General features: G+C 32.9%; 1 protein-coding gene and 1 pseudogene across 1 annotated transcript in view; both read right to left on the bottom strand.

Annotated features, from left to right (window-relative positions):
- Window positions 1–21,869, bottom strand: part of LOC136029995 (solute carrier family 2, facilitated glucose transporter member 1-like) — a 101,827-nt gene that overhangs the window by 38,418 nt on the left and 41,540 nt on the right. The window lies entirely within an intron of this gene.
- Window positions 11,597–21,869, bottom strand: part of LOC136030616 (glucose transporter type 1-like) — a 47,159-nt pseudogene continuing 36,886 nt past the window's right edge.

The following is a 21,869-nucleotide window of genomic DNA, read 5'->3' as shown; positions in this document are numbered from 1 at the left end:
CCCCACCTCTTCACACATGGTAGCCATTAAACAATACACTTAATGCTTCTTCAGCGAGTTGTCAGTCATGTCATTTAAATTTGTAAATATCCCATACCCGAAAAACTATCCTTATCTTAAACAACTATCAATAGATCAAAAAGGGGTTTGACAGAAATCCCAATATTTTAAATTATGAGGCTTAATTCGCTCCCTGTGTACCTTCAGTCAAACATCCCCCACCTGTGTACAGTCAAACATCCCCCACCGCACCTTGGATATGACCTTGGGTTTTGAGAAACCATCACTCTCTGTACTAGATTCCCAAAATTTAGTTTAGTTACATTTAATGCTTAAGCGAATAAATGTCAGTAAAAGGCAAATAAAAGTTTTCTAACTTTTTTTTTAGAAATCTATTAAGTTTGACTCTTTTGTTTTGCTGTGTTTGTTTGTTTAATTTTTGTTCGTTTTGTGTTTAATTAATTTTTTAATAGTTCAATATTTTATTTCTTTATTTCAGTCTAATTTTAAGAAAAAAGAAAACCTACAATTCTTGGGTTTTTAATTTTCGTAAATTTACCTTACTTATTCATTTAGTGCATCAGGAAATGGCATCGACTCATGAAAGTTTTTGAGAAATGTGTTAGTTTAGTCTAGAGGGTTGAGGCAATCCTCCCTGACACCTGGGAAGAAACTGATGTATATGGTTTTGAAGTTCAATTACTTGTTTTATGTGATTATATATTTGAATGTTAGAATTTTTATTTAGTCGTTGATAGTTATTCCTATTATTTTAAGTTTTTATCCATGTACAAACTAATTTCGACCCTTATTTGGTTTTGGTATGGCTCTCTGATTTCGTTTGAAATCGGTTCTTACATCAATCTGTAGTAAATCTATATTTATTGATTTTGTTTATGAGCTTGTTTTGCAACCCGTTTTGTTATATATATATATATATATATATATATATATATATATATATATATATATATATATATATATATATATATATATATATATATATATATATATATTTAAACACAGATCAAATTCTTGGAATAAAATAATGATGATATTATTGTCGATTTGTGTATCTGATCGTTTTCCATTATCCCATAAACTAACATTTTCCCTTGGAAAATTCTCCCATAAAACTCAACTCTGTGGAAAATTTTCCGCTGAAAATTCACGCCTGAAAAAGTTCCACCCCCTGAGAAATACTGTCAAGTTTCTTCTGTGTGTGTTTTTTTTTTTTTCTAGCTATGCATAAAGTATTTGACAGCTCCATCTCAAACAAAGAGAAAACCACAACCTATAGTAACTGAAAGTTAAAAATCATATGCGAATGTTATTGTGATATTTTGCCAAATAATGATCATGGATAAAAACAACATCGAGTAAAACAACAAGGAATTTTCCTAAAACAGTGAAATTCGCTTAGACCTTAAAATATTTCGGCTCTATATCTAAGAGCCGTTGACAGAAAACTACGCATACGAATTCAGCAAAACTAACAGTAAAATGAGATTTTTAAAACTATAATAGAAAAATTAAAATTGTCCCAATTTTATTGTTTTTTTTATGATGGAAAGGCAGTGTGGACTTTGTCGTTATCTAAAGATCATGGATGCGTGTCGTTTGATGTTTATTTTTATATTTCCCCCAAGGATGATCCTATCAAACCAATGGTCCTAGAAGATCGGGAAAAGACTCATTCGAACGGAAGTTACAAGATTAAGTGCCTTTTTAAGTCAAATTTTTTCGCAAATTCTGCGGAACATGCTCATTACATCAGAAACCAAAAGTTCTAGTCTTTTTCTCTAAGTCAAAAGCAATTGAAGACCAACCAGCCATGAGAAAGGGGGGGGGGGTATTTTTCGGGGGAATAACACCGGCTCCCATTTATTACAACGACAGTTGATAATTACGGCTTGGAAAGGTTGTAGTTACGAGGATGTCATATTATTCTTTTTTCAATAAGCACAAAACTGAAGAAAAAAGAAGTTTTTCACGTCCAGAGGGTGGGGCTAAACCAGGAAAGAGAAGAAATACAAAAAAAGCTTCCCTAATAAAGAACTAATCCAACGTTTGAAACAAAAAGAGAAAAATGTACTACAAACCGAGGTTTGGCTTCTACCCCCTCCCTTCTCTCATTAACCATGGAAGCTCTAAAGCCTGTTTTATGATTTGCTTTTTGCTGAAAGCCAATGTATTTTTAACTATGTGATTTAGTTTTTCAAAACATCATGGACGAATAAAAAGTAAATTTCAATAATAATCAAGATGACTGGAAAGAACTAATAAAAATAAACTCAACATTTGCAAAAAAAACTAAAAAAAAGGTAAAAACTACAAAAAACTAAAAAGAAAAAAAAAGAAAAACTAATAAAAAAACTAAAAAAGCTAAAAAACTAAAAAAGAAAAAAAAAGAAAAAAAGAAAAAAAATGAAAAATAAAGGAGAAAAACAAAACTAAAAAAGATAAAATAAAAAAAAACCTAAAAAGAAAAAAAGGGGAAAAATACAAAATTTATTTCATCACAGGGGGATATATAAATGACGACGGCGACACAGGGAATCGTCGATTAGCAATCACCATCAACAAAGCTCAAGGGCAATCATTAGAATCATGAGGTATAGATCTGAATACGGATTGTTTTCCCATGGACCATTATATGTTGGATGTTCAAGAGTAGGTAAACCTGACAATCTATTTATATGCACAGACAATGGGACAGCAAAGAATGTTGTATATTCGCAAGTTTTATGTAGTTAAAAACATGTATATATATATATATATATATATATATATATATATATATATATATATATATATATATATATATATATATATATATATATATATATATATATATATATATATATATATATATATATATATATATTTATATATATATTCACAGGTGGGACATAGGGACACAACTACAACGGCGCGTAACTAATATGGCACGTAACGACTTACGCACGCGGGGGGGGGGGGGCTTGGGGATGTCTGTGTGTGTGTGTGTCTGTCGAGTGACGTCATGTTTGTGTGTCGACTGACGTCATGTTTTCGACTGATGAAATTACAGACCAGGACATCGGGACACAAATGACGACCGGGACACCGGCACATAGGGAATATAATTGACGACCGGGACACTCAAAGAGAAAGCGACCGGGACACAAGGAATGTTCGATTAGAGAAAAGCGAATGAGGAATTTTCGATTAGAGAAAGCGACCGGGACACAAGGAATGTTCGACACCGGGACACAAAGAATATAAATGACGCCCGGGACCCTCAAAGAGAAATCACAGACTGGGACACCGGGACACATGGAATATACATGACGACCGGGACACAAGGACACAACTACAACGGGGGCGCCAGGGGGCACAGGGGGATATATAAATGATGACGGCGACACAGGGAATCGTTGATTAGCAATCACCATCAACAAAGCTCAAGGGCAATCATTAGAATCATGAGGTATAGATCTGAATACGGATTGTTTTCCCATGGACCATTATATGTTGCATGTTCAAGAGTCGGTAAACCTGAACCTGACAATCTATTTATATGCACAGACAATGGGACAGCAAAGAATGTTGTATATTCGCAAGTTTTACGTAGTTAAAAAGAAATATATATATATATATATATATATATATATATATATATATATATATATATATATATATATATATATATATATATATATATATATATATATATATATATATATATATATATATATATATATATATATATATATATATATATATATATATATATATATATATATATATATATATATATATATATATATATATATATCACAGGTGGGACATAGGGTCACCTAGGCCCCCTTCCACGCTCATGTTTTTCCTAAAGTCAACGGATCAAAATTTTGAGATAGCCATTTTGTTCCGCATAGTCATAAACCATAACAACTATGTCTTTGGAATGACTCACTCCCCAAAACTCCCTGGAGGAGTTGTTGCAAGTTACAAACTTTGTCCAGTTTTTACATACAGTAATGGTTATTGGGAGGTGTACAGACGTTTTCAGGGGGTTTTTTGATTTGGGGGTGGGGTTGAGGAGAGGGGGCTATGTGGGAGGATCTTATCTTGGAGGAATATGTCATGGGGGAAGTAAAATTCAATGAAAAGGGCGCAGGATTTTCTAGCATCTAAAAAAAACAATGAAAAAATAAACATGAAAAGTTTTTCCAATTGAAAGTAAGGAGCATCATTAAAACTTAAAACGAACAGAGATTATTACGCATATGAGGGGTTCTAAAAATACTTTAGCATGAAGAGTGAGGTATTTAGGAGGAGATAAATACCTTGCTCTTTATGCTAAAGTATTTTTAGGAATTTCAACTATTTATTCAACGGCCTTTCTGATTCAGGGGTCATTCTTAAAGAATTGGGACAAAGCTTAAGTTTTAATTTAAAGAGCGAGGTATAAATGATGGGACAAACCCCCTCATATACATAATAAAAATATAAGAATATAAAAGTTTGTTACGTAAGTTAATTCTTAAGTTACGTATATGTTTTACTAATAAAAACGTTCGTTAAAAATGAAAAGTTCTAGTTGCCTTTTTAAGTAACCGAAAAACTGGAGGGCAACTAGGCCGCTTTCCCACCCCTTATTTCTCAAAATCGTCTGATCAAAACTAAGAGAAAGCCATTTAGCCTAAAAGAATTAATATTAAAATTTCATTTTAATAATTTATGTGCGGAGAGCCAAAATCAAAAGTGCATTAATTCAAAAACGTTCAGAAATTACATAAAAAAAAACTAGTTTTTTAAATTGAAAGTAAGGAGCGACATTAAAACTTAAAACGAACAGAAATTACTCCGTATATGAAATGGGTATCCCCCTCCGTAATCCCTCGCTCTTTACGCTAAAGCTTTTAATTGTTTTAAAAAGTAGAATTGTGGCAAAGAGTCAAACTTTAGCGTAAAGAGCGAGGGATTGCAGAGAGGACAACCCATTTCATATATGGAGTAATTTCTGTTCGTTTTAAGTTTTAATGTCGCTCCTTACTTTCACTTTAAAAAACTAGTTTTTTATGTAATTCTTATAGGAATATATTTCTCCTGATCTTAAGTTTAGTATTGCTTTACTTTTCTTTGAAAAACTTCCTTGTCGGAAAGTTTTTTTGAATTAATTTTCTCCGTTTTGATTTCTGAAGTTTCCGATTTTTAAAATTCCCCATTTCAAAATTGATTTTTTTTTTTTTCAACGTCGAAGTTTCATCTGATTATCAAAACTAACATAAAAGTAACAATATCAAAGTAACGATAAGCAGCTGCCATAACTTACAGGTTCTGCTCCAGAAATCAAAGTTTCCCCGTAGATACGTAAATCAAAGCATCACAATAACAATAAGCAACTTGCCTAAGTCACAGACCGAGCTCCGACGAGGGGGGGGGGGGGGGTTCCATCCCAGAAAGAGAGTTGTTTGGTCTTTGGACTACATTGAACAATATAGCTATCTCACAGCTTTGACCAGATGAATTTGGAGAAAAGGGGGTGGGATGCGATTGTGACCAAAGGTATTTGGTCACAATTTTGAGATATGCTTCTGGGATTGAACCCCCTCCCAGCCCCGGGGAAAGGACTGTGTGTAATGTAAGTTGCTTAATGCTACTTTGATCCTTTGTTTACTTGGATACTCAGATTTACCGATTTACAGGGCAACTTTGATTTACGGGGTAAGGGCTGTAGGTTATGCAAATTGCTTATTATTACTTTGAACTATCTTTACTTTGATACTAGTTTTGATGCTTTGATAAAACTTTGATGTGGAGGAAAAAATTGATTTTGAGTTGGAAAATTTTGAAAAGCTTAAGACCTTGGCAATTAAAAACAAACAGAAATTAACTTAAAAAGAACAAACTTTAGAAAAAACTTAGAAAACAAAAAACAATCTCTTTAAAGAGATTTTTTCAAATAAAAGTAATAGCCATATTAAACTTAAGATCCGCAAAAATAAAAATCTATAATAATTAAAACTCAAAACAACTAGAAATTACTATAAAAGAATAAATAAAACCCGAAACAAACAACAATTAAATAAACAATCATGCCAAATAAGAATACAAACAAACCCAAAACAAACAACAATTAAATAAACAATCATACCAAATAAGAATACAACTGGTACCATATAAACAAACAAATCTTAAAACTAGTAAAACTTAAGTTGAATACGCAAATAAAGCGTAAAACAAAAAGAAAATCTTTCATTGTTAAATCAAATAAACAATCAAAGAAAACAAACATACTACAATAATTGAATATGCAAAAAAGCGTAAAACAAACAAAAGATTTTTTTTTTGTTAAATTAGATAAACAATCATAGCAAACAAACATACAACAGGTACTAGTATATATGAACAAATAAATTTTAAAATGAGTATAACTTAAATTGGATATGAAAACTGTCATTTTATTATGAACTAAGGGAGGGCTAAATAGCCTATGTGGGCCCCGTAAAGTTTCCGGCTCATTGTTTTGAAGAGCAACATCTCAAACATCTTCATACATTTGAAGAGCAACATAGCAAACAAACATACAATAGGTACTAGTATATATGAACAAATAAATCTTAAAATGAGTACAACTTAAACTTACATGAAAACCGTCATTTCAATATGAACTAAGGGAAAGCTAAATAACCTATGTGGGCCCCCCTATAGCGGCCGGCTCATTGTTTGAAGAGCAACATCTCTTCCCAGTGGTTAGCACAGGCCTCTCCTAAAATCAACTACCAATCGTAAGAAACAATTAAAAGTGTCTTCTCAAAAGATCCGTTTGCAAGGGAAACAGGGTTTTTCAATGTAAGCTTCTTTGTAATTGCGCTGCTAAACTAGATAGTCGGCTAGTATCGAGAAAGTGCGGTAATTCAACATTCAATGCAGAAATTGACTGTAACAGTGGAAAAGCATTCATGAAGCGGCTTTCAAACTCACAGCACAATCTGTCTATCATAAGAAAATAATCCCTTCTGAAAGCATTTTTGGTTGATTCTTTCACTTCAGCAAGATTACTTTTTCCTAAAGTCGGCATGATTAAAAAATCAGGTAAGTGGGAAGCTACTTCCTGTTTACGCTTTGGTCTTTTACATGAGGAAACATAATTCTGAAAGTTTGTAAAAAGTGTTCAGTGAGCCTGCGCTCACGAGAAAATCCTTTTGCTTTCTGAAAGATTTCATCAAAAGCTTTGTCATTTTACCTGTCTATAATTTTATCTCAAGTAGCTGCAATAAGACCAGTAGCTGTATAGGAGACTAGGTCTACCACCTGCAGCTGCTCAGACAGAGAGATGGTGGCAAAGAAAATTCCACTAGATGGAGTGTAAATATGAATTCCAATCTCTGAAAACTATTTGCGAGTCCGTGGGCCTGAGCTGCTGATTCCCTGTCAAATAGATGTTTTGGTAATTGATGAAACGACCACGACATAGTAGTATCTATCCGTTACTTTGTTCACCGATCTATATCAACCTTTTAGTAGATGATTTCTCCAGCTTAAGAACAGTTATGCCAACGGCCTTTTGAGCATTAACAAACAGTTGGTATCGTGCATTGCTATTCGCGATAAAACAATACGGCTCTTGAATGGAGAAGAAAGGTGCCCTTTGTCTCAAGTTCTGAATGCAATCACCTAGGCCGATGTTGAGTCTATGAGTATCGTAGTGAATGTAAATTGCATGAGGTGCAAATTCTTTAATACCGGCTTGGACACCTGAAAAATGGCCACTCAAGACATTGGCTTAGTATTTTCATAGAACAATTGAAAAAACAACAAATTGGCCACTCCCCCTCTAGATGTTGACCAGTAAATTTGCCGCCCATCCCGACCCTAAATTTTCTTGAAATGATACCAATTGACAAGTCTGACTTTTTCTTTCAATGCACGGTTTGTTAAGAAAGAGCAAAAAACGAGGGACAGAAGAAGGAAAGAGCGCTAAGAGGAATGCTTATTAATTAGCACTAGTGCCATTCTTTTCTTTGAGGGGAGAAACCACCGTTAAACCAATTGTCCTAGAAAAAGCTTTCAATACATTGTTGTTTGATTGCTCTTAGTTTTTTTTCATATTTTTCTCACCTCATGTTTTTCATGTTTTTTCATAAGTTGGTTCAAGCTATTCAAGCTAAATCCCCCATCCTGTTAATAAGGTCTTTCGGTTGTGAATTCAGAAATATTTGATCTTTGATTTCTAGTACAATTTCTTTTTAACTGTCCAATTAACAAATCTTGTCCTTTTTTTATATTCTCATTTAGTTATAATCTTTGGTGTGTGAGATTAGGTACTCTTCTTTAAGACCTTTATCGATTCTTTGAAATTCTTCTTTTATTTAATACACTTTTCTAATATTTCCTGGAATCATAAAGAAATAACTGGCGTGAAATTCCACTTTGATTATCTCAAAATTGAAGAATCTAAATTGCAAGACAATTCATGAAATAAGCATTTTCAATGAAATCAAATTTCAAATTGAATGTGTTAACTGAAGCCAAAGAAGAAAAGGTGCAAGAAGCTAGGCACAATCTTTCCACAATCGAGACAAATCTAGAATGCAAAAGTTTATCGTTGTACAAAATTGTGTTCTATTTACCAAGTCCAGAAAGAGAGAAGACCTGAGTCACACACGACTCACAAAAGATTCAAATCAGATTCAAGAACAGACTCAAAGAAATAAAGAGTACATAATACGTATATTAGATGGAACTACTGTTCCCTCTAAGATAAGTCCTAGGGAACTACTGAGGGAAGAACTGTTCCAGAATCACATAACTGGCATTTATAATTTTGTCATGGATCCTGTCTCGCCTTATTTTGTTGCAATGACACTCAGGCACCGTGGCTTCAACAACAATGCAATAAAAATGTATCGTAAAATTTGTAATAAGAACAATGAATAAATATGTTTGGCAATGAAGCTCACAACAGGTTATTGTGAATACAGCTCTATTAGAAACGAATTTGTTTCAATTAAAAATACTTTTATGCAATTTTATTTTCACACTTCTATTCAAATCAATATAAATTGTGACTAATAATTTGGGGTGCCCGAGCCAGCCCTTCCCCCCCCCCCCAAATGACACCACAGATCTTGATGGGCGTATATATCAATTGCAAAGTAACCCAATAAATGTTTTGAGTATTGTTCTTAATTCTGTAGGTTAAATTAAAAAAAAATATTATGTAAACTCTACTGCTTCAATTAGTGTATGATCAGTTAAAACTTTTTGATGAGTGACCTTATGTTATCGGATTCTGTATTCTAATGATGAAATGCTCCAAGATATACCTTGTTACTAGGTGAAACTACTAAATCAGAGACTTATGGCAAAGGTTGGTCCAGTCGTGATCCGTCTGTTCAAGAACCATTTGTATCATGTTTAACAAATATTGGGAAAACTGCTGCTTCGTCAGTCAATTCTTCACCGTCACAAATATATTACAAATCTTATCTTGGACCCCCTTGTCTCAAGTCGATGGTGTTGTATCCTGCTTCTAATGTTGAAGTAGTCGGGATTGTAAATAGCTTGAGAGGTTCTACGTCGTCTGACCCTGACTATATTCCAAGTATGGTAGTTATGTTCATTCTTCCTTCAATTATTTCTTCATTGACGAAGCTTATTAATCTATCTTTTGAAAACGGAACTTTCACCAGTTCTATTAACCAGACTAGATTAATTTTCTCATAGAAAGGTGGACCACAAAATGATCCAGACAATTATTGACCAATATCTTTGCCGTTTTTAAAAAAAATTTTGAAAAGACACTGCTTTCCCGTTTACTTGCTTTTCAAGAGGCAAAACTTTTTGCTACGATTTTGACTTCTAAGCTAAGCATTTTATGGAACATGTATGTGTGACTCCTTTAGATTTTCTCCACATTGTTCTTGACCCTGGTTTGATTTCTGATGCTGAATTTCTTATTGTCCATAAACCTTTTGATTCCTTAACTCATGAGATTTCCCTTTATAAGTTATTGCATGATGGTGTAAGAGGACAGGCACATGCTTTGTTTGATTCTTATCTGTCAGGTAGAACTATCACGATAAGTTCTCTTTTTCGCTCTTCTTCTGATGTCGAGTTTGGTGTTCTTCAAGGCTCTGCTCTGAGACCGTTTCTGCTTCTGATTTATGTTAATGACATTATAGTTGCAGTTAATAAACAGTAATCAACAGTTTGCTGTAACTTATGTCATCCTGAATCTATAAGTTCTAAAAGAATATCCATCTTTGCTATCGCTATCTATGAAGACACTATTATTGATTTCACTGATGGCAGTACCCTTGGTACTGTAGCAGGAACAGAGTCTGAGATACTTGCAAAGATAGTGAACCTTTTTGAGAGAATCATCCGTTTGTTTGACGCTATTTGCCTTACCCTAAATATTGCTAAGTCAAGTTTTTATTTCTTGTATTCCTCAGGCTTGCCCTCAGTTAACTGAAATTCACTTGTCAAGAGGTCCTGTCAGTAGACCTAAAAAATTGGTATGACCAATTTATCGGTATTTTTCTTGTTGAAGAGGTTTCATTGAAGCATCGAATTAATCTGTGACTGCACAAGACTCCTGGAGTTTTGATGGAGCTAAAAGATATTTTTCCTGGATCAGTTCAAAAATTTTGTTCCGTTGCTTAGTTCAGGCTTATGTATTTTTTGACCCACTATATTGGAAGCAATTTTTTTTTTCTTTTTTGAAATTACTGTCTAAATTATGATAAAGCAAGGAGACTTATAGAAGAAAAAAATTTTTGTACAACTCATCCAACTAGACCATTACTCGATTCACAATTACTCTACATTATTTCATGTACGTCATTTACATTTCATCAACTCCGTAGGGATGTTTCCGCAGCCCTACAATCTACTCAATCTTTTGTCACTGATTGGTCTAAGCATCAACTTCGTAAATAAGGGAATACTAATATTTTATTTACTCCAACGGTGAAAAATCTTACAAACTTTTCTAATATCTTACTGACTACAGTTTATTTATTTAAGTCTTTTTATGTATACCTTTTTTTTATTAATAGGACAGACGATTCTGAGCTAGGTTAAAATATTGGCTTGTGCTGAGAATTTCTCGTGGCTTGATATCAAATATTCAATTTTAAATAGCTTTAATTCATGTGGTGGTCTTTTGCCAAATTTATAGATTTGGGATTTTTCAGGTGAATATTTTAGTCACTTTTTTTTGGGAATCATCGCAAATATTTTTCCATGTTTTTGTTTCATTTATTTTCCTCTTTTTTCCTGACCATAGAGCTTTACGAAGGAGACTATCTTGATTAGTTTTTGGTGTGAATCAGTTGATCGATTGATATCCTCAATGTTAGCATCATTTGCTACAGAAGTGGCAGTTTTTGTTGTAGTAGCAGTAGTAGCGTACAGATATTGCTTTTTTTGTCAATTGATCATCTCCCTTATCATTATCTGAAAGCCCTAAATTAATATACTCAGTAGTTCCTCAGTTATGCCCTTTTGACAGTCCTTGCTCAAATTTAAACATTCCTCTTTACTCTTATTAGGAAAAACATATTTTTCTAATGAATTCTTCACAAAAACTGTTAGAAAATCATTTCTTGTCAATATATCGCTGGAATAATTTTTCCTGGAATAATAATTGGAATAACAATTATTCCAATAATAATTGGATTGTTTTTAATAATAATCCAATAATCCAATAATAATCCAATAATAATTGGCTGGAATAATAATTGGAATAACATTCCTCTTTACTCTTATTAGGAAAACCATATTTTTCTAATGAATTCTTCACAAAAACTGTTAGAAAATCATTTCTTGTCAATATATCGCTGGAATAATTATATACATGTAATTTCATGTGCTCTGGATAAATCCTTCCTGGTAAAGTTTTCAAAACACTTTTTTTCAACTCGGTTCTGACTAGAGCAGCTATAAATACTTTTCAAAAAAGATGAAAGGTTAATTCTTTTGAATGTACGTTTAGGGAAGGGGGTGGAGGTAGCAGATAAATAACTTTTCAAATTTCAACAGTAAATCACCCAAATCAGTGGGTAAATAGACCAAACAGTCTGTAAAATCCATTGCCCTGCCTCACAGGCATTTTGCCTCGTGACGACTCTCGTAATGATCGCTTTTTTCATGCATAGCCTGGTATTCTACTCATGTTGTGCATACTCTGCTCATATTCCTTTGTATGTCACTATTGGTCTTTTATGGAAACATAATTCTTATTACTACTTATTACAATTCTTATTATGGATACAAATACTTGTTTATTGTTAAGTTACTAAGAGAAACTGTACTTACTGCAAGTGGCAGAAATCCAATACCAACGAAGAAATTTGCAGTCCAGTTGACAGTAACTGCAATAGATGATGCAAGTGGCCTGGCAGATTGATTGAATAATTCACTGACTAAAAACCACGGAATTGAACCGGGACCGGTGGCGAAAGCAACAACGAATGCAATAATCAGGACAATGCTTATGTATGGAATCCAAGGTGCCAAACCCTGATATGCAAAGAGGAAGATTATAATATAAAATCTATGTAATACATAATCATATAGTATATAATATACAATCAATTCTCCGAAAACAAATAAATAAAACAAATCTCCGAAATGGTTCAAGATTATTATTTTTTTATAAAACAGATATTTGATTAGACTTTTGTTGAAAAATCGTACCTCGATCGTAGAATTTATTTTCTCACTTTGCATTAATCATTTAAATACACCTATCTCGTACACTTAAACAAGGACAAGATCTTTACTAACACAGGGATCTTTTGATACAGATCCTTCTCGGTTATTAATCTAAGAATGCAAGAGTGTTGTTACATCCTCTCCCATTCTTAAAAAAACACTGTTCTTTTCTTAAAACTTTTCACACCCCTTCTCTTAGTTTGATAATTAATATAATGTTAAGCAATCTGCTTCCTATAGAAATCTTTCGAATGTCTGTGCAGTTGCCACAAAAACTGTTATCATCTAACTAGGAAAGAGGTTTAAGTAGAGCTTTCCTAAAACCAACACGCATTTTGCCTTTTCAAATCATGATCCTCAATATCAATAACTTCTTAACGTTCATATTTCAACAAACTCCTAACGACACTCTCCACCCGTGACACCTTTTTATTTTCCAATCCTTTTAGTACTGCCATTAGCCTGTCCTTGCAAAAAAAGCTGACTTCAATCCCTGACTGTTGCAAAGAAATGTTCATTTTTGAAGCATTTCCTACCATTTTTCTTTACAGTCTAATACATCTTCAAGAAGTTCTTCCTATCTCCTTCCTATAATTAACTAGGATAAAGCCACTCTAGTGCCACTCAATTCTTTTACATGGCTTTAAAGTATCTCATTAAAACGCTGTACGCCAGTATCTTCCAGATCCTCGGTGATTTCGATCGTTGCCGATTAAAATTATCACTTTACTGTCTATGCAATTACCACAACCACTTATTATCTTCCATTATCTTTCAAGAAAATTAGTTTCAGTAGAGTTTTCCAAAAATCACGAGTTATTTCACATCATAATTCTCTGTATCTTATCTCTAACTTCATAAGATTCATATTTCAATTAAATTACTTTACGATGCTTTCAGTCCTTTTTATTTTTCAAACTTTTTAGTACTCTCAATAAATGATTATAATAAATTGTGTTTATTTTTATTGCTATGCTATGTCTTAAAAACAGCCAAAACTTTTCCGTCTTCCTATCTTCCAAAAAGGAGCAATAAAATAGAAGAAAATAATACATCAATATATTTCATGAAAAAACATATTGTGCATTTTCTGTAGTTGAAAATAGTGTCATACTTAAAGTGTGTTATCTTCTTTCAAAGTTATCACCTAAACTCACAATATAGTGAAGAAAGATAATCAAAGCAGTGACTGGCAATTAAATGTGATCTTGAATTGATTTGGAATAAAAAAATAAACGCAAAGACTACAAATAGGGAAAAATATATAAAATGAATGGAAATAAACTGTTTCCCATCTAAAACTTGGCTGAATAAGCACTATACTCCTTATAGACATTTCTAACAATCTATTACATAGCTTAATACTTCCACTTCGAAGCGAAATATTCTCATTATTAATATGAATAAATGTTTTTTTTTTTATAAAATGTTAATGTTTCAAAATATTAGCTTTTAATTTTTTAACAGGAATACTTTTTTTTCTTCGCTTCAAATAGTCTTAGAAGACAGTTCAAAAACTGTTCATGATGAAGAGACAGGACCCATAAACCAAGGACTGTCCTGGAAATATAGTCACCATAAGCATAAACGAAAAGCAAGGACTAAATTACCTTGACGGCTAAGAATACAGTAAGAAGTATAACCACGACGAACATTCCAGAGAGACCGACGAGTTGTAGTGTTTTTCGTCCCGCCTTTTCGACCAACACCAAAGAGACAAAGTTCATGATGACATTCATGACACCCATTCCAAGCTTGGCATATTGAGAGGTAAGTGTGTTTAAGCCTGAATCCTCAAAAATGCTTGTTGAAAAAAACACTACCTATAAATGGAGAGATAGTTAATTTTTTTCATAATAAACTATTGTAGAACAGTCATTTCAACCATGTTTCAGGAATTTTGTGCTATATTTGATTCAAGCTTGAGTTACAATTTTAGAATTGATTAGATTTAATCACGATTCACAAGGTGTTTGAAATTTTTGCGAAGGAAACTTGAAGTTTCAACTCTAAGTTCTATCTACTGGGTCTTTTGGTTCATTTTGTTTTCAATAAACTAAGTTTGTTTTTATGCTACAAAATTCTTTCCTGATCTTTTAAGGTCTTGGAAAATCATCTATGCTCCAGAAATGTTGCTGAATATTAATCGTTAAAATATTCAAATGTCAATTTCCAGCTCTTTGTTCTCAGGCTAATATAACTTCTAGATCAAATTATTAAATTTAAAGTTGCCAAAGAATGCGAACTAAAATACTAGTTAAGCTGGTATCCTTTTACTCTTGTAAATAATATGTATTACTTCTTGTTACTCACTTCTTGTTACTCTTGTTAATAATATTTGCTTTTACTCTTGTCAATAATATTTATTACGTCTTGTTACTCTTGTTAATAATAATTGCTTTTACTCTTGTTAAAAATATTTGCTTTTACTCTTGTTAAAAATATTTCTTGAGCATGCAAAATATTGCAAAAAGATAACACAACTTAACTGCTCAAGTTACCGAAGAATTGACTTCAGGTGCTTCGAGAATGGTATTTCCTTCAAATATGCATTTTTTGTCATTCTTTGTCTTGCCGCAAAACTGAAATGTTTTTTACAAAGCAACTGCAGTCCTCACATGAATGTTAAACGAATAAAACAGTTAATTAGAGCGTATATAAAATCCCAAATGAAGTTTTACGCTTAATTTAATTTCTAATCCGCAACTTATCTAAACGAACATATTTTATGTTTAAACCTGATATTAGAAATAAACGTTACCGGGACTCTTTGCAGTACGGTCCGACTAAATAAGAGGTGCTAGCCCCCTAATGCCAATATTACTTTCTTAGCTGCTAGCCCCTTGGATACAAACATTAGAGAGTTACTAGAAAATCCAAGAATCGTGGAATTTATACATGAGAAGGGGCCATATTTTTAAGGAAAAAGAAATTCCAAAATAATTTAAGTTAATAATTTAAATAAAGATGCTTCCTTTTAATGCCTATTTTGAATATTGCAGATCTCTTAAGGAGACTATGGCCTCCAACCTTTCAAAGTAGAGTAGAAAAAGTTCAGTAGTTAAAGTGGAGTGTATCATAGAGTGTATACCCTCTATGATTTCTGCTATTAAATGCTTGAAATTACTCATACATTTTGTAGTGGTAGGTGGTTAACCTCCTTGTGGTTACGTTTTTATTTGAGACAAATTAGAATTTCTATAGCTAGTACTTACAGCATTAATTCCAGAAAATTGTTGCGCCAGTTGCATCATGACAGCAATAATCAGTGGCGATTTTAAACATGGGTTAGTCAACATTTCTTTCAAACTGACAACAGTGGTCAGTTTTTGTTTTGCAGACTCGGCCCTCATCTCGTCCATCTCTTCTTCGACTTTAGTTGTACCTCTCAACCAATTCAGCGCTAGAAATATCCAAATTTAATGTACTTGAATGTTTTAGTGATACCTCGAATAAATGCCTCACAGAAAAACAATTTAATAAGACTCAAAGCATCAACTGCAAAGAAGCCTTGAAACATAAACGGCTGTATATGAGAGCTGTACTTTGAAAATCAACCTTCACAATGGAGAAGAGTCGCCAAATTTTTGGCCCATGAATGTGTCTCCTGAGCAGAAGAAATGACTTTTTAGCTAGATTATGTTCATCTTAAAATCTCAAAAACTAAAGGTCATTTTTTTTACTAGTTGTATTACCGAACAAAAGACGCTTTGTAAACCTCTTTTAAAGCTCAAAGTTAGTATCAAATATAATGGAAATGAAAAAAAAAAGAGACATTCATTCAAAATGACTTAATATGAAAGTACAAAACTAAATAAATATGTAAATCCCTTACTTTGGAGAAAACCGTATCTCTTGCAAATCCTGGACGCTCGAAAAAAAAAACGAGAAAAACACCATTTCGGTGAAAAATGACATTTTTTGCCAAAATCTATATCCAGATCGGGAAGCTTCTGCCCTAGTTTATAACTTTATAAGAAAATTTATAACAAAATGTGTCTCTCTTTCTTTTTTATGTCCCAAGCGTATAAGATGTGTCAATTTGGCTTTTTTATGTCATTGTTGCCCGACACATAGGCATATGTCTTTTTAACATAAAACGTGTTAAGTTGACCACCCATTTTGGGAAAAACTGATCATTTTTGACCGTATGGTATTTTAATTGGAGAAATGATTAAGGCCATTCTTTTACTCATCATTTTGCTAAGATCTTACTTCTTTCGTCAGAAAACGATTTTAAGGGAAATCTTAGAACTAAATCTTACTTATTTTGCCTTTTTTATGTAAATGTCTTTCATTATTATGCTCTGATTAGCGGTCTAAGAAAAGTTATTAGTATATCGTAGAAAATTCTTCCATAATTGTTCTATGCTCTATGTGGCAGAAAATGGCTTTCCTTGCGCTCTCTTTGCTAAAATCAATGATTTGTAAGATCTAAGGACAATGATAAACTAAAGACCGGTAATATGGCCAGAAAGATTCAAGGTATTAGAGGTAAGATCGTAGTACTAAGGAACAGGGCTATTGTTCCACCATACATGGCAATCTTTCAATGCACCCCCACCTCTTCACATTCCACATGGTAGCCATTAAACAATACACGTAATGCTTCTTCAGCGAGTTGTCAGTCATGTCATTTAAATTTGTAAATATCACATACCCGAAAAACTATCCTTATCTTAAACAACTATCAATAGATCAAAAAGGGGTTTGACAGAAATCCCAATATTTTAAATTATGAGGCTTAATTCGCTCCCTGTGTACCTTCAGTCAAACATCCCTCACCTGTGTACAGTCAAACATCCCCCACCGCACCTTGGATATGACCTTGGGTTTTGAGAAACCATCACTCTCTGTACTAGATTCCCAAAATTTAGTTTAGTTACATTTAATGCTTAAGCGAATAAATGTCAGTAAAAGGCAAATAAAAGTTTTCTAACTTTTTTTTTAGAAATCTATTAAGTTTGACTCTTTTGTTTTACTGTGTTTGTTTGGTTAATTTTTGTTCGTTTTGTGTTTAATTAATTCTTTAATAGTTCAATATTTTATATCTTTTTTTCAGTCTAATTTTAAGAAAAAAGAAAACCTACAATTCTTGGGTTTTTAATTTTCGTAAATTTACCTTACTTATTCATTTAGTGCATCAGGAAATGGCATCGACTCATGAAAGTTTTTGAGAAATGTGTTATTTTAGTCTAGAGGGTTGAGGCAATCCTCCCTGACACCTGGGAAGAAACTGATGTATATGGTTTTGAAGTTCAATTACTTGTTTTATGTGATTATATATTTGAATGTTAGAATTTTTATTTAGTCGTTGATAGTTATTCCTATTATTTTAAGTTTTTATCTATGTACAAACTAATTTCGACCCTTATTTGGTTTTGGTATGGCTCTCTGATTTCGTTTGAAATCGGTTCTTACATCAATCTGTAGTAAATCTATATTTATTGATTTTGTTTATGAGCTTGTTTTGCAACCCGTTTTGTTATATATATCTATATATATATATATATATATATATATATATATATATATATATATATATATATATATATATATATATATATATATATATATATATATATATATATATATATATATATATATATATATATATACACGGATCAAATTCTTGGAATAAAATAATGATGATATTATTGTCGATTTGTGTATCTGATCGTTTTCCATTATCCCATAAACTAACATTTTCCCTTGGAAAATTCTCCCATAAAACTCAACTCTGTGGAAAATTCTCCGTTGAAAATTCACGCCTGAAAAAGTTCCACCCCCCGAGAAATACTGTCAAGTTTCTTCTGTGTGTGTTTTTTTTTCTAGCTATGCATAAAGTATTTGACAGCTCCATCTCAAACAAAGAGAAAACCACAACCTATAGTAACTGAAAGTTAAAAATTATATGCGAATGTTATTGTGATATTTTGCCAAATAATGATCATGGATAAAAACAACATCGAGTAAAACAACAAGGAATTTTCCTAAAACAGTGAAATTCGCTTAGACCTTAAAATATTTCGGCTCTGTATCTAAGAGCCGTTATCTAAAGATCATGGATGTCGTTTGACGTTTTTTTTATATTTCCCCCAAGGATGATCCTATCAAACCAATGGTCCTAGAAGATCGGGAAAAGACTCATTCGAACGGAAGTTACAAGACTAAGTGCCTTTTTAAGTCAAATTTTTTTCGCAAATTCTGCGGAACATACTCATTACATCAGAAACCAAAAGTTCTAGTCTTTTTCTCTAAGTCAAAAGCAATTGAAGACCAACCAGCCATGAGAAAGGGGGGGTATTTTTCGGGGGAATAACACCGGCTCCCATTTATTACAACGACAGTTGGTAATTACGGCTTGGAAAGGTTGTAGTTACGAGGATGTCACATATTATTCTTTTTTCAGTAAGCACAAAACTGAAGAAAAAAGATGTTTATCACGTCCAGAGGGTGGGGCTAAACCAGGAAAGAGAAGAAATACAAAAAAAGCTTCCCTAATAAAGAACTAATCCAACGTTTGAAACAAAAAGAGCAAAATGTACTACAAACCGAGGTTTGGCTTCTACCCCCTCCCTTCTCCCATTAACCATGGAAGCTCTAAAGCCTGTTTTATGATTTGCTTTTTGCTGAAAGCCAATGTATTTTTAACTGTGTGATTTAGTTTTTCAAAACATCATGGACGAATAAAAAGTAAATTTCAATAATAATCAAGATGACTGGAAAGAACTAATAAAAATAAACTCAACATTTGATATATATTTTGATATTAATTTCTGGTAACTCAGTAAACCAAGATTTTGTTTCATTGTATTTTTTGGGGTTTTTGAGTACTGTAAATAAATTTCATTATTAACCTTATTCTTTTCGGACTCAACTAGGATCCATCATTCCCCCTTTTCTCAATGGTAAATCGATATATATAAAAATAAGTTGTCTGTGTGTGTGTGTGTCTGTCGAGTGACGTCACGTTTATGTGTCGACTGACGTCATGTTTTCGACTGACGAAATTACAGACCGGGACATCGGGACACAAATGACGACCGGGACACCGTCACATAGGGAATATAAATGACGACCGGGACACTCAAAGAGAAAGCGACCGGGACACAAGGAATGTTCGATTAGCAATCACCATCAACAAAGCACCGGGACACAAATGACGACTGGGACACAGGGAGTATAAATGACGACCAGAACAAAAGTAAAAAAAAACTAAAAAAAAGGTAAAAACTACAAAAAAACTAAAAACTAATAAAAAAAACTAAAAAAGCTAAAAAACTAAAAAAGAAAAAAAAGAAAAAAAGGAAAAAAAATGAAAAATAAAGGAGAAAAACAAAACTAAAAGATAAAATAAAAAAAAACTAAAAAGAAAAAAGGAAAAAAAACTAAAAAACTAAAAAAAAGTAAAAACCAAAAAAAAAATAAAAAGGGGAAAAATACAAAAATTTATTTCATTACAGGGGGATATATAAATGACGACGGCGACACAGGAAAAAAAAAATAAAAACAGGAAAAAAAATGAAAAATAAAGGAGAAAAACAAAACTAAAAAAGATAAAAATAAAAAAACTGAAAAGAAAAAAGGAAAAAAAAACTAAAAAAAGTAAAAACCAAAAAAAAAAAAACTAAAAAGAAAAAAGGGGAAAAATACAAAAATTTATTTCATCACAGGGGGATATATAAATGACGACGGCAACACAGGGAATCGTCGATTAGCAATCACCATCAACAAAGCTCAAGGGCAATCATTGGAATCATGAGGTATAGATCTGAATACGGATTGTTTTCCCATGGACCATTATATGCTGCATGTTCAAGAGTCGGTAAACCTGACAATCTATTTATATGCACAGACAATGGGACAGCAAAGAATGTTGTATATTCGCAAGTTTTACGTAGTTAAAAACATATATATCTATCTATATAAAAATAAGTTGTTTGTCTGTCTGTCGACTGACGTCATGTTTGTGTGTCGACTGACGTCATGTTTGTCGACTGACGTCATTATAAAGATTGAGCTGTATGTCGTCATGAAGTTGTTTGTCGTCTGACGTCATGTTTGTCGACTAACGAAACTACAGACCGGGACACCGGGACACAAATGACGTGTTATGTCTGTTATAACGTAATAGAGGCAACAATCTTGACAGGGCCTTTTGAGGGTGAGGCTTTTCTTATTCCACGCATTCTCATGATTCCAATGGATCTGCCTTTTCAACCTAAAAGATTGCAATTCCCAATTTGATTAGCATATTTAGTTTTCAGTCCAGAACCACTAAAGCTATTATGTAAATACCAAAAATATTTATGTTGTCTGAGCAATAATTTTTAGTTTCTATTTCAAAATAGAAAATTACCTGACAATTTTAGAATTATATCTATCTATATATATAAAAATAAGTTGTCTGTCTGTGGATCAGGTGACGTCATGTTTCTGTGTCGACTGGCGTCATGAAGTTAGTTGTCGTCATTTTTGCTATGACGGTGACGTCATTAAAGATATTTAAGACATATATGTTCACGTAGAAATCTATTAATGTTTAAGTTTAAAATGACTGATGAACTTACAATGGCAAAAGCCGATGAAGATGCTCAAAGAGTCTATGCCAAAAAACTTGCTGCGTATGTTCGTCTCTATGGTCGTCCAGATTTATTTATTACATTTACATGTAATCAATCTTGGGACGAGATACTGCAGCTTTTACTTCAAGAACAATCGGCGGTTCATAGACATGACATTACAGCCCGTGTCTTCCGGCAAAAGTTGAAATCACTGATAAACTACATAGTAAAACTTGAAGTGTTTGGGTCAGTGCGATGCTGGATGTACTCAGTGGAATGGCAAAAACGAGGTTTGCCACACGCACATATACTAATCTGGCTACATAAAAAAATTACTTCGAACGAAATTGATGATGTGATTTCCGCTGAAATACCTGATGAAAATGTCGATAAGGGGTTACATGATATTATTGTTAAAAATATGATACATGGACCTTGCGGTGCACTGAACGAAAATCCACCATGCATGGCCAAAGGAAGGTGCACAAAGCAATATCCTCGACTTTTAGTATCCAACACAATTACTGGCAATGATGGTTACCCACAATATAGAAGAAGATCTACTGAAGATGGCGGTAAAACAGCAAT

Source organism: Artemia franciscana, chromosome 8, assembly GCF_032884065.1.
Source record: "Artemia franciscana chromosome 8, ASM3288406v1, whole genome shotgun sequence".
In the NCBI taxonomy this organism is placed as follows: domain Eukaryota; kingdom Metazoa; phylum Arthropoda; class Branchiopoda; order Anostraca; family Artemiidae; genus Artemia; species Artemia franciscana.
Note: the sequence above shows the minus strand (reverse complement) of the source record. Positions and strands in the feature narration are given on the sequence as shown.